General features: G+C 38.4%; 1 protein-coding gene across 1 annotated transcript in view; it reads left to right on the forward strand.

Moving 5' to 3' along the window:
- Positions 1 to 14339, forward strand: part of LOC134843655 (U6 snRNA-associated Sm-like protein LSm2) — a 77872-nt gene that overhangs the window by 11169 nt on the left and 52364 nt on the right. The gene's annotated exons all lie outside the window — the stretch shown is intronic.

A 14339-nucleotide genomic window follows, 5' to 3' on the forward strand; every position in this document is an offset into this window, starting at 1 on the left:
TGAACGGTAAAAAACTTTTTTTTTTTCAAGTGTATCTTCGTTAAATTGCTTTTTTGTTTTTCCCTATTGAGTTATGTCCAGGAGTGGCTCACTCATAAAGTAATTTCAGATAAGATATACCATCTGTTCATCACGCTATCTTATTTTTGGTCGGATAGATTCGTGCAACTTCTTAGTCTAATACCAATCCTAATCTTACTCTTATATCTCCTAGTCTCAATAGATCTATTGTATACTGGTATCTGCGAGTTAGATATCAGGAACTGTCTCGAAGGAGAAAACTGTTTTCTAATAAAATTTATTTTGCCCTGGTGCTGAAACTATGAATAGCTTCAGCGTTACAAATAATTGTAATTGTTAGTTATGGATCATGATTGGTAAGTTAGAAACGTTTTAAAGAGATAGTTTTATCAATAATATAATTGCATATAAATACTAGTTTTAAACTGATTCCACCCATCCAGGGCTTAGAGAGTTTTAAATTTTAAAGCCTATTGCAGTAAAGAACGGATGGAGAGATTTCTTGTTACTCTGACCAATTTCTTTTTGAACCAGTGACTGCGTGAGAGAAGAGGGAGAGAAAGTTGTTTTGGAGTAGATGTCTTCATAGAGAGTAGGGGGAGTCTTGTTCGTGTTCAAGAAGTGGGTCTCGTTTAGCCTATATCGTCTTGAATGATTGTGTCAAGCAGTCAAGAATTGAGAATGATGCAGTGATGTGTTGATTTCGTTAAGCTAGAGAGAGGCTACGTGAAAGATGAAGTTTGACTTCTCAGTGTGAACTGCCAAGTGACTTGGATCGGTATGTGAAGTCAACATCGAGTTGGCCATTGATCTTCTTCAATGTGTTGCTTTGCTTCGATGTTGGGTCCACACTTCAAGTCCTGTGAGGGTTGTGACTACGGCAAGAAACCAACAGATTTGCCATTTCACAGTCGGATTGTTGTCGAGTTTTTATCTCGTATTGCTGATCGATCCGGTTGCTCTAAGAATTCTTTTTACATTGCATTTTAAACCTATATCTTGTTAGTGAGATTAGTTTTAGTTATGATATTCATTAGTTGTTTTCGCATCAGCGTTTTTGTTTAGTTTCGGTAATTTTAAAGAGTCGCTCAAACTAGAGCAACTCTCGTCAAAAATTGAGTGCGTGTCGTAAGCGTGGCTAAAGCGCGGTGGGTTAGGCCGGCTATAGAGCATGCTCAGGACATTCTTATGGGTAGTGAGGCCATTTGAAGGGGGGAATATATTTTCCGTCCCTCTGAGCAGAATCTCTTTTCATGTTCAACTTTTTGCTCTTTTTGTCAGGTGTTTTCTCTTTTTTGTTTTTGGCTGTGTCCTTTTATCAAAAACAGATTGTTTTATTTTGGGTTTTCATTTTTACATTTTGGTGTTTTAAGTGGTTTCAATAAAACTTGAAATTCGTTTAAAAAGAATAGTTTTCTATTTTTAATCTGCGTACCTTGGGATTTTTTTATACATTCGGTTCGTTTTTGGGTGTTAGTAAGCTGCGTTGGTTAGCTTTAAAGTACTTATAGTTCCTTCTAACTGTGTTGAAGGAAAGTTTGAATCGTGTGAAGCCAAGTTAGAGTTGTTATCAGTTACTGTTGAAATCGAGTTTGGCGAGTTTGGTGAAATGTGGGCGACTAAATGAAAGTATTCAGTTAAAAAAGAAGCTCAAATAAAATAGTGAGTTTCTTGTATTCATTTGCTTTATATTGGTTTACTACTTCGTTTTTTTTCTAAAGAATTATTATTTTATTGCAATTTGTTTTAAACTTATTTCACTTGAATAATTCAGTTTCACTGTTGGATTAAAACGTTTAAAATTTAAATAAATTGTTTGTTTCTTATTTTAGTTTTATTCTTTTAGATAAGTGATTGGTGAAATTTAAAAAAGGAAAATGAAAAACAAGTGTAATAAGGGTGAGTTTTTTGTTTCATTTCTATTAGTAACAACAGTATAATTCGTTCTTACGAGGGTTCGGTTTTGGGGGAAAATCCATGGTGGAAGATAGGTTTGATTACGATTTTAGTGCGAAGCAGAGGCCAAAGAACTCCAAGCGCTCTGATGATGTCCACTTCTTCGATAATTGTTGAAAACTAATGATTCGTGTTTTGAATTAGTTTCTTAAGTTTATGATTAAATTTAGTACTGTGAATGTGTTCGAGCAGGGTTATTTCAATGGGCTGTATATATTCGTGGGTGTTTTGATGGTACGGTCGATTGGAAAGGTGTTAGTCAGTGGGCAAAATGTATACATCTGTCGGACGGGATCAGAATTACGGAGGATGCCGGGTAAGTTAGTTGGTTTGATGCAATATGGGAAATTCAAGAAATATGGTAATGTGCACTTTTAATTTATGAACATAAAATGATTAAGTGAGTTACGGGATGGTGAGTTGGTTATAAAGTGTTTTTGAATGAATCTATAAAAAGAGTACCTACGTGTGGGTTAGTTTTGTTTTAAGCATTATTTCATGTGAGCAGTGAATATCTCTTACTTTTGGTGTAAAGAAGTAAAATGTTGGTGCGAGAGCACTGGTTGAATTTATTCAAAAAACGGCTCAGAAGCGTTGGTGTTTGTTATTGCATGAGCAATTATCAAACATCTCATTAGTGCTATCTAGACGGAATATATATTCCGATTTAATGAAAAGTTTTTCTGTTTGTTGAGGATTAGTGTTTGGATGTCTGTGTTTGTATCTTCCATGTATCTAGTGAAAGTATGATTGAAATAGTTTATAGAAACCCGATTAGCGCTTGATGCTATGAATCTAATTAGTGTCTGGCTTAAGCCGATGGTAGGGAATTGATTTTCGAGAAGTGGAGTGGTGAGTTGGTGAATGATGGTAAAACAGAGTTCACTATTTTCGAGGTTGTTTTTTCAGGGGAAATTTTAATGGGTTAGTAAAACTGTAATAGGTGATCCAGGAGAGTGTGGTAATTAGCACGTTTTCATCAACGAAAGGGTTCAGTTGGTTTGCATTGTATGTTGTATAGTATGTATATCGGGGGAAAATGGTAGGTTGTGAGGTAAAAGCTCTGGGGTTTTAGTGTATTGTGGGTGGTGGGAATATAATCGGGATGAACGTGGACGACTAAACGGTAATTAAGGTGTGGTATTAAGATGCTTTAGTTTAAAAACTCTTTGAGCTCTAGTCGGTGCAATATTAACAGAATCAGTTGAGGTATCCAATGTTGTGGCTAAGGGGTTAGCTGGTGATTTGTTAATCCGTTATTTGTGTCATTTGGGTGTTGTTGTTAAGTTATAAAGTTACTAGTTCAAGCTCAAGATGATTGTCGGTCATGGGGCTAGATGCGTCGGGTTGGTTACTTGACATTGGGTAAAGGTTAGGGGTAGCTACAGTGTATGAAGAGGGGGAGGGAGAGATTGAAGTGGGATGCTCGGAAACAAAGGGTTGGAAAGGTGGTTGAGAAAAGTTTTTAAGGCTAGGTTCTGAGTCAAGGAAATTGTCAGACGTTTCTACATCAGAATTATTAAAGTATGATATGCTGTTAAAAACTGTTTGGATTGAATCTTCTGAGTCTGTGCGTGGTTAGAAGAAAAACTGAGTAAAGGAGAAGAGGTGAGGTCTGAGAGTGAAGTTCGAGAGGAATGGCGTTGGAGGTTTGATGGATAGGAAAGGGAACGTTTGGGGTATTCAATCTGTCGGCTCATCGTGGACTAAAAAGTTGATTGTTTTGAGAACAAACATTTTTTGTATGTGGTTGATCAACAATTTTTCACAGGTGTCGTCAATTTTTGGTTGATAAAGTGTTATATGAAATATTGGACCTCGTGGGAAATTACTACCTTGAGAGGTTTGTTCAGTAGTTACGAGTGTGTCATATAATTTTGTGGAACTAATAATAGAGGATGATTATTATGTAGGCTGTGTCCATATGGTGGTGCTGTAGGTGTTGAAATTGTATTGTCTTGTGGAGTGTCATATGTGTTTGGTTTTGTAGACACCTTTTTTTTACATTCGCTAATCTGTGCGTCAAGGAGGATTTTTTAAAAATTGTGTCGGAAAATATTCTAAGAACTCCTGCAAATAGAGTGCTTGCTACGCTTGCTTGTCTTTTGACTTGTGTATGTATTGTGCATGTATTATAGTTTCCTTTTATGAGTGAAAATAGAATACCAAAAAAACTGAACATTGCAGGTAAGTTAGCCAATTTTTTATATATATATATATATAGTAGGTCCATCCTAGAAAAGCTAGGATTTCGTTTTTGATATTGACACAGCAAAAAACAATAGTTGGCAAAAAATCTAGTGGACGGTGTTTTTCACCGTTAAAATATATATACTCTGTAATTTTCTGAGGTAACCGCTGTAGTCGTGTCCATAAATATCTGAGAAGCCTCCTGTTTTAGCTAGTTTTCGTAAATTTTAGTCAATTGATTGTCTTTGTGTTGTATCCATTTTAGTGAGAATTTCTTCAAGTTGTTGTTATCGAATGAATGTGATGTTGTGTGTCGGAATTAAATTGAAACGTTTTGATTGTAGGTCGATCTTTGGGTTACGAGCAACTGCACGCATCTCGGATAAAATTTTCTCTAGGGGTGGCATTAGTGTACGATATGGAGTGAGAAGATAAAATTTTAATATTTATCTTCGTTTGGATTTAGAAGCTGTACTATGTTGTGGCTATTTTCAGATCCACACTGGACAGCTGAATCACCAAAAAAAGTGCGTCGTGATAGTGTATCTACAAAATGTTCTTTATTTTCGTATAATATAGGGATTCGTTGGTAACATCTTTTGTATTCAAAAACTTAAAGTGGTGAAACTTAAAGTGGTGTGTGATACTAAAGAATGTTTCCTTCATAGTCAATAAAGTTAGAGCGGTTGCCTGATTATAGGTATCCTGCGTATGGTATTTTAAGTACACCTAAAGAGAGCAATTGTATATTTTGTATTTTTTCAAATTCACATAAGTGATGGAGTGTTTCTATTTCGGAGAGTGACTTTTTTTGAAAAATTCTACCTGATGTATAATCTAATTCATATCAAGAAATATATCGTTGTGGGTTGCACCTAAACAGGTGTTATTCATTAGTTAAAGTTCTTGTAATCGTTAAATATCTTTATTTTCTGGATAAATTTTTCTGCCAGTGTTTCCTGTGTTTTTGTATAATGTTACTGGAAAGTGGATTTTTTGACTTCTTCATTTTGGTATGAATGTGCTGCATCAATAACTAATTTGCCTGTTTTCATGTCGAAATTTGTGGCTTATTCGACGAGAGTTTCTGAATTTTGTGTTTTGAAAAGTGGTTTGGAATGTTTACATGCTACTTTCGTTTCAGGGTATATTTGAAAACGTGTTAAAAAGTATTGTTGTTCTGAGCTCAAGTTTCAAATTTATTTTTTTCTTTTGATCGTTTTTTGTAGAGTTTCGAAGATTTAAAAATCGCCAAATTGTCTTTTTTGCGAGATTTAGCTAGCTGTATAATTTGAGCTATTGACCCGCGTAAACGGAGTTTTAATCTGTCTGACTGGTTTCCTACTGGAGTAGTGAGTAATTCCGTTCTAGAGTAGTGACTACTGGAGTAGGACTAATTCCGTCTAAGGCTGGAGCAGTGACTGTTGGAGTAGGACTAATTCCGTCTTACTTGTTTCGCAATTCTTTCTGGAGGGTTTTTTTCACATTTCTCTATTTTGCTGACAATCGTCATCAAGGCCTCGTCCATCAACCTTTCATTGCTGGCTACTGGCGTTATTAGAGGCTGATAAAAACAAGATCAAGGTTAAAACGGTTTCGTCAATTCGACATCATCAGTAAAACCTGAAAAACCAAAACACAATCGTAAACGATGCAACATGTAGAAAGAACTAACTTAAAAAAAATAGAACGAAAATGGAATGAAAAATTGAGTTCAAGATAACAATAGTGTTAAAACATTGAGACTCATTGATACTGTTATGTGACATTCGACCAGAATGTGTCAAAATGCAAGTTCGAAATCGAATTTTTATTATAGCATCTGAATGAGAAGATTGACAATTTTAACAAATTAGTGGTGTTAATCGTTCATTTTGACAAAGCGGAATGGTTAATTTGGACTGACATGTTATTTTTTTAAAACTCGTTCAAAAAGAAAGACACGTGACAACGTCGAAATTTCGCGACAACTGAAAACTGCAAAAAGAAACAGAACAGCAGAATTCGTTGAGAAAAACGGTGAACGTTGAGAAAATGATTAGCCTAATTGTTGTGATAAACTTATTAACTAGATTTCCTTTCTCCGTATACAAACTGTGTATTATATGCCCTAGAGTTAAATCAAAAATCGCATTATTGAACGGAAAAATAGCGAAGTCCTGCTGCTCTAGGTGTTGCAGGTGAAGATTTATGGTCCACTTTGTTGACGCAAGCTCTTTTCGTGCGGCCATCGACGCATCCCCTAGAAATTTCCAATAGAAAATATTCCCCATCCAGACATTAGTAGGAGGATTGAGCATCAACCCTGCCACAAAAAAGAACTACCACTCAATCCAGAAGAATGAAGACAAACTTATTCTGTGGCACGACTTGATCAACAATACTGTGGCCCCCCACCACAGCAACAGCTGGAAACCTTGTTCACTAGAACTACTGCTTTCGACTCTCCACGGACTGCGTCACCGGATCGAAGCAAAAGTGTACACAAAACGAACCAACACCACAGACATACTCAAAAGATTGAGAACATTGGACATCCTCATTATCCCAGTAAAAAAGTTACTATCCACAAGAAAGAGAAGGAACAAAAGAATCTTGCGAGATTCGAGGCAAATTCACCCGTCTTGAGAGACTAATCATATCCGTCTACCGAAGTAAAAATAATTTGAAAAAATAGTCTTGAAAAAACGGTCAAAGTCTGCTACGAAGTAGTCAAAGAAACAGTCAACGTCGAAGTGAAGGTTGAAAAAGAACAGCAAAAAATAAAAAGTAAGAAGCTTTTTCTGAAATTACAAGGGTAGCTTCTTAGGAATTAATTGTCTTAGAGCGGCCCAGTAATAATCAGACTAGAGCTTAGTGTTTTTGAATGAAAACTTAGGGGTAGCTTGTTGAGACTTCAGTGTCTTAGAACGGCCCAGTATTTTTCGTGAAGTTGATTTCATTAGGTAACTTCTTGAGACTTAAGTGTCTTAGAGCGGCCTGATAAAATCAAACTTAAAATGCCTCCAAAACAAAAAAACTAGACGCAAAGGGACTGAATCTGTGTGTGAAATGGACGCTTGACAATGTAAAACGTGCAAAAAGACCTATGGTAACATCGATGATGAGGTAATGGAGTGTGATAAATGTCATGAACACCTTTGTACAAATATCCCTGACCAAGTCTACGATTACATATGTCAACCAGAAGTCATCTGGTGTTGCAATTCCTGCACACCGAAGGTGAAACTTCTAATTGAAGCTGACAAGAATCCAGAACCGGTTACACTACGGAGCGATCTGGACAAAACAATGGCGAACCTAACCCACATGATGAACGACTTCTACAAGTTTGTAGCAGGACCAAGAGCCGTGAATCAAACTGAACAGAAACCATGGGACATGGACTAACAACCGAAAGTCAAGCCACTAAAAGAAATTATAATGGAAGCATCTGAAGAGCAAAAAAGAGAGAATACGACAAAAGAAGAAAAAAGAACTTGATAATTTACAAAGCACCTGAGAAAACCCACCAAGACGGACATAACAGAAAGATAGAAGACAAACAACTGATAGAAACATTTCTAGCATCGTTCGAAAAGGGAAACAAAACAGCCACAAATTTTGTCCGACTTGGGAAGAAAAACGATGAAGCCACGACAAACAGACCACTGCTAGTATCTTTTGATAACGAAAAAGATGTAAACGAGATAATGAAAAACTTGAATAAATAAAAGATGCCGAATATAAAATCAAAAACCTGCGGATTGGCCCAGACAGGAGTCTCAAGGAACGAGAAGAAGTCAGAAGATTGATAGCAAAGGCAAAAAAACTTCAACGAAAAGGAACAAGGAGACTACGTGCACCTTGTGAGGGGGTTGCAAATAATGAGAATGAGGAAAAACCTCAAACTGGTCTTTATTAATCTGGTACCCAAACATAGACATATTAACTCAAGACAAACTGCACGAAATCACGTGGAGAATGAATCAAGAAAAATGCAAGCCTGATGTCATCGCTATAGTGGAATGCAAACCGAAAAATTCTCGTGCAGAATGGAATCCAGTATGGCATAAAATCCAATACTATAATATAAAATCAATAAATATGAACCCATCTGATCAAGGACGCGGAATTTTAGTTTATATTATGGAAAACATTGACTACTCCTTGAACACAAATAATTCTTCTTTCTATGAAAGTTTGTTTTTAAAAATTAAAATTGTCGGGAACATCATCAACCTTGGTGAATTGTATAGAAATCCAAACTCAACTAAAGAAAAAAACCTCCAACTAAAAAATTTGATCGCCAATTTGAACGAGACACAATCAAATGACTCAACGCTAATAGTGGGGGACACAAATCTACCAGAGATAGATTGGGAGGCCATGAGTACATTAAAATATGAAAATAGCACTGCGTTCACCTTTATAGAGGCAGTAAAGGACGCACTACTAACAAAACATATCAAAGAGCCTATGAGGTTTTTTGGCAGAGACAAGGCATCAATGCTTGATTTTGTGATATCAGATATAGTCTTAAAAGATCTAGACACCACGTTAGAGGCACCAATCGGAAAAAGTGACCACGTCCTTGTCAAGATAGATGTGCCATTAAAAAAGGTTAAATCGAAATGTAAAAACCGCTGAAACTATGAAAAAGGAGACTAGCATTGGATGAGAAACCATCTAGCTGACCCAACGGTTCAGTTAAATACATGGGAAAAACTGAAAAACTGCATGAGAGAATTAGTCGAAAAATTCGTGCCTTTAATTAAGATACACAGCAGTGGCAACAAAATGCCACTAGCAAGGGCGGTGCGCATGAAGATAAAAGAAAAAAAAGTCTGGAAAACATTCAAAAACTATGAAACAGCCGAAAATTTGACCAAATATAAAACCAAACGAAATGAAGTTAGATCGGCCACACGACCGGAGGCACTCACACGTGAAAAAGAAATATCATCAGAAGTTGAAACTAATCCGAAAAAGTTCTGGAGTTACGTGCGCCAAAAAACTACCATAAGAGAATCAATCCCCGCTTTAATAAAACCAAATGGTATGCTATCTGACACAGACGAAGAAAAGGCAGAAGTGCTCTCGAACTTCTTTGCATCGGTTTTCACTGACGAAACCCCGAGTTACTGGGACATCAGCCCTCCAGCAACCGCCAGCATTGATGACAATCTGGAGCTAACAATGAATGACAGATCCGAGAATGACAGATCCGAGAAGAACTCAATCGCTTTGAATGACAGATCCGAGAAGAACTCAATCGCTTTGACACTTCAAAGTCGCCTGAACCAGATGGAATTCATCCTAGGGTCCTCTTTGAATTACGAGAATTCATCTTAAAACCACTTTTGATTATTTTCCAAACCTCTTGGGAGACAAGCAAATTACCCGAAGACTGGAAAATGGATAACGTTTCTGCAATATTCAAAAAAGGTAAAAAATCGATGGCATATAACTATAGAACAATCAGTTCAACATCAATATGTTGCAAGTTGTTCGAAAAGTTTGTTCGAAAGCATTTAATGGATCATTTCAATGAAAAAGATCATTTCAATCTGCACGTTCACTGAACTTACAGCTCCTGAAAAGAAATGATGACTTCGTCAGGGCAATGGACGAACATGAAAATGTCGACGCGGTACACCTGGACTTCAAGAAAGCTTTCGATTCGGTACCACACAAAAAGTTGATCGGAGTTCTTAGACAGTATGGAGTACTTGGAAGCACCTTGAACTGGATAACAAATTTTCTTTTGGGACGACAACAGAGATTGGTAATTAACTATTCAAGATCCGCGTGGCAGCCAGTAAAAAGTGGGATACCCCAGGGTTCAGTACTCGGCCCAGTACTGTTTTTAATATACATCAACACAATGCCGGATAAAATAGCGTCAAAAATATATATATTTGCTCACGATGTGTAACATTCGCCCGGAAGATACATATCGACGGATAACAAAACTAAGTCTTAAGACGACTGGCTAGCGTCTAAACAGAGCTTTGCATGTTTTTCACCGTCTCTACCAAGCCAGTACTTTTCGGTGGTCTTTTCTAACATCGGGTCGACAAAAACGTTACTGTTCTCCGGCTTCGACCAGAACGCTCAAATTAACTGAATTACATGCAAAAATAGTGAGCTCATGGCTGGGTCTCAGTATCCCCAGACCACGAGGTCACTCCTAAAAACAGGGCTACTACTTATTATATTACTATTGTTTTTGATAAAAATCATCATCTCCATAGAAGATGGATCAACCCTTTCCCCCCCAACTCTTAGCACCTCATCCTTGTCAAAACTAATCCAAATATCAATTAAATTCAAGTCAGGACATGACAGGATGCTAAAAGTTCATATGAGTCAATAAAAGTTTTCCGTCCCGAGACCCTTCCGGATTCTTGAATCCGGTGAATCAAGCTCCTTAAGTTCGATTTCACGACAACACGGAAGGCTGGTTTCTTACCCTTCACCGTTGTTCGCAACGGCCTTGCAACTATTGTAGCAGCACAATAGTTGCAACTCGGAACGTTCTCTGTAATTCGTTGTCGTCTTCTTCAATTTCGATTTCCTCAATTTCGATAAAGTTGTTCTCGTCAACGCAACTAATGTTGTTGTTGTGTTTTTTCTCTCGTTTTTTGTTAAAATGGCCGTTTCAGCATTTCTCAGAAATGTGACGTCATCATTCGAATTTTTGAAATTTTAAAATACTAGAATATTCCAGCCTTCACCGTTTGGCTAAACGTTCCAATAACGCCCTTAGTTTATAAAAACCACCAATCCGGAAGGCTTACTGCTAAAATTCCGAATTCTGCAGAGATTGCATTTTGGCCATTCTGGTCGAATGTCACATACTCCCCGGACAGTCCGGTCAATGTCCTCATTGAATCGCGCAATATTCGTAAAATGGTTACAGTGTCATCGAACAGAATTGACAAAATGCACGAAATTACTTTTATCCACGTCACATCGACTCACTGCAGAATATAAATGGCATCATACTACATCACTATAGCCTTCAAATTCTTTCATTAATCTGCACATTGAGGATATGACTTAAGATTTTTTCTGACTTCCAGTGTCAATGTCCCGATTAGAACTTTTCTCCTAGATTTAAAAGGTGTTGGCTTGCAGGACAGTCCTGCCAACCAACAAGCTAAAATTATCCTACAATGCTTCTTCCCTTCGGAAATCTTGTTTGTTATTGTCCTAAATATTAAAACTAAGAAACTTTGTGGTTAGAAAGAACAATGAAACAATCTCCCTCTTCGAGAGATTACTCAAGCCTTCCACATCACCACAAAGTGATCAGTCTTCCTAAGTGATTAAAAACAATCATGCAGGCTGGAATATTTAAATATACTCTTCCCTCGAGCCTTTCTAAATAAATAATAAGTGTCTCTAAAGCCACTTCTGTTAAAATCAAAATGCAAATTTATAAATGCAACAATTCCAAAACTCAACTAAATGTTTCAGTTTTCAATTGCAACTTGGTTGCTTGGTTTCTCACTTGAGTTTTTCACACACAAAACAATTCTGAGTTTTGACGTTTCTTCATCATCCCTTTGTTCTCTTCTTTTTTCGTCGTTTAGAAGTTCTAAAACTTCTAAATTCTTCTAATTTTCTTTCTTGCTGCCTCTTGTTTTCTCGACCATTCGTCAATGCTCCATTTCCTCCTCCTGTGACACTGACTCCGCACTTTCGGTTTCCGTGTCTTGTAGCACGTCATTGACTATCCTGACGCTGTTGGAAGCCGTCCTCCAACACTTCTGCTCTTCCACCCTCTGTTTACAGCAAGGTAGGGGATCCACGTTTGATTCTCTGTTTCTACAGAAGCTGTTGTGGAGACACAACGTCACGTTTCTCTCCAAATCTTCTTTCAGCATCTCTGCCTTCTCATTTCCACTACGCTCGCTCGTCCTGGAAATTCTTTTCACAGCGGTGGTCACTGCATTCCGATGAGTCACGAAAGCTCGCTTGAAAGCTCCTGCCCCAATGTCCAGCTGATATTCACTGTACACTCTGCCATGTTTCGACATATGCTTTTTCGCATACTCGTACAACCATGCAGTCATGTTAGCTCTGAACCATGGCATCAATCGTTTTCTTGCCCATATCTTCTTCATTTCCATCGGAATGTTTAGAACTTTGCACATTGTCTCAAAAAGATCTAAATCTTTTAGACAATCTAATTTCCGCAAATGTTCTCTCGTTGGTGCCTCTTGTCTATTATTTTCTCTCACATGAGCTTCCAGCCATCGTATCGCCATCATAACTCCCACTATCACTATTGTTATGGGCTGTGATGAATCTGGTAAACCCATGGAGAGCAGCTCTCCAGAGTCCCAGATCAACATCAGATTACTACGCTTGGGATACCACCAGGTCTGCAGCAAGCAGTGGCAAGGAAACTCATCATGCGTCAACATGATGCCTCTCCAATTACGTTTTCCCGAAGCTTCCAGCAATGGTTCCACTTCCATCATCACTCGGTGGATTTCATCATTCTCATCTACTGCATTGTAATCTGTGACAGTTGATCCTCCCTGTTTCTGTTTTTCGAAGTCACTGAAGTTCCCGCTCACATATCCCATGAACTTCTTTCCTAGTATTGACTCCAACTCTTCTTTGGTTCTCTCTGGAATTGCTGAGAACATCTTACATAGTAACTCGTAAGACTTTTCAGACATCCTCGCTAATCTCACACACTTCGGCACTGAGAAGGCTTGATCCACAATCGTTCTTGTACTCTTTACGTCCACAGCTACGAAATGTACAGGATATCTGCTCTTGCACATTGGAGCCAACGTTGAGCCCACCAAATATCGTGCTCCTGATGGTCTACAATAAGTTTCGCTGTGTCTGATGTTCATCTCTGTTTCGATTGCTTCCCTCCATTTTCCTATATACTTCTGCTCGGTCTGCAGAACTCCTGGGAATACTTCTACGCTGATGGCTGTGACCATCTCATGTTTCTGTTCTAGATTCAATAGTGACTCTAAAGAACCAAACATGTTGTAGAATCCTAGTGCTGTCACTAGATTCACATCGGTTCCTCCATGGCAATCTGCTATCAGTTCCGTTTCCGTTCTTGCTTTCATCACTACATTTCCAAACAATACTGTCAACTGCTTGTGTTGTTTCTCCAGGGTTTTCACACAGTCTAGACTTCCACAAACGTGACCCTCTAGTCCACAGACTTCCGCCAGACAGCTACCAGGTTTGACCCAGTCTTCTGGTCCCCAGCCAGGCAACTCCACTTTATCTTCTCCGTTGCTCTTAGAGGCTGTTATCATCACATTATATATGATGTTGAGGTCACGCAGGTTACAGTCTGCATTCAGTTCCCTCTGTATGTCTTGTGTCGCCCGTAATATTGAGTCAGCGTTGGGACTAGGACACCATGATGGTCTCATCAATTCCCACACTGCCATCAAGCTCGTTCTCAGTAATTCATCTGAGAATCCTCACCCAAACTCCACTCTCTTGTCGGATTTTGGTACTGAAGGTGCAGTCACCTCTTCTTCCAAGACCAGTCCCAATTTGGCCTGTGAATTGTTGACGCTTTTAATCGTTACAATTCTGGACGTCCAGAATCTTAGTAACACCGCCTGCTCATAATCAAAGAAGCAATCGCGTATGTCTTCACTCAGGAAAGGATTGTACGCTATCCCTATGATCCCAGATACATAGCTATATGACTTCTTCTTGATCGGTCCACAGTATTCACTGGATTTCGGCAATGCTCCCATAGATTCTTTAGTGAGTCTCAGCTCCTTGTTTGAGAATCTCCTGATCTCATCTATCTTTTTTCATGGGCTCCAATTCTTCAGGTTCTTTCATGTTCACCCTCATCGGTTTACTTTGCTGCATGTCCAGCAGTGCTAGCAAGAACAAGGCTTTCGTTCGCTCATCGCCTTCCCTCAACATTTTAACACAAGTGTTTAATGCAGGTACTGAAATCTGCTCTATCAGGAATCTAATGAAACAGAGAGCATCTCTCCGCTTCGCACACGCTACTGCCGCTCCCTCCTGGACTATCAGATCCCTCAGATTCGTCATAAGGAACACCTTTTCTTCTTTTGACCTTTTTCTTTCCTCTGAGTCATATTCTTCGCGAGTCAGTCCCATCATGCACCAGGCGAGCCTGAGTTGTAACTCTGTCCTTACGTAAGGTACTGCCA

Source organism: Symsagittifera roscoffensis, chromosome 1, assembly GCF_963678635.1.
Source record: "Symsagittifera roscoffensis chromosome 1, txSymRosc1.1, whole genome shotgun sequence".
NCBI classification, from domain to species: Eukaryota; Metazoa; Xenacoelomorpha; order Acoela; family Convolutidae; genus Symsagittifera; species Symsagittifera roscoffensis.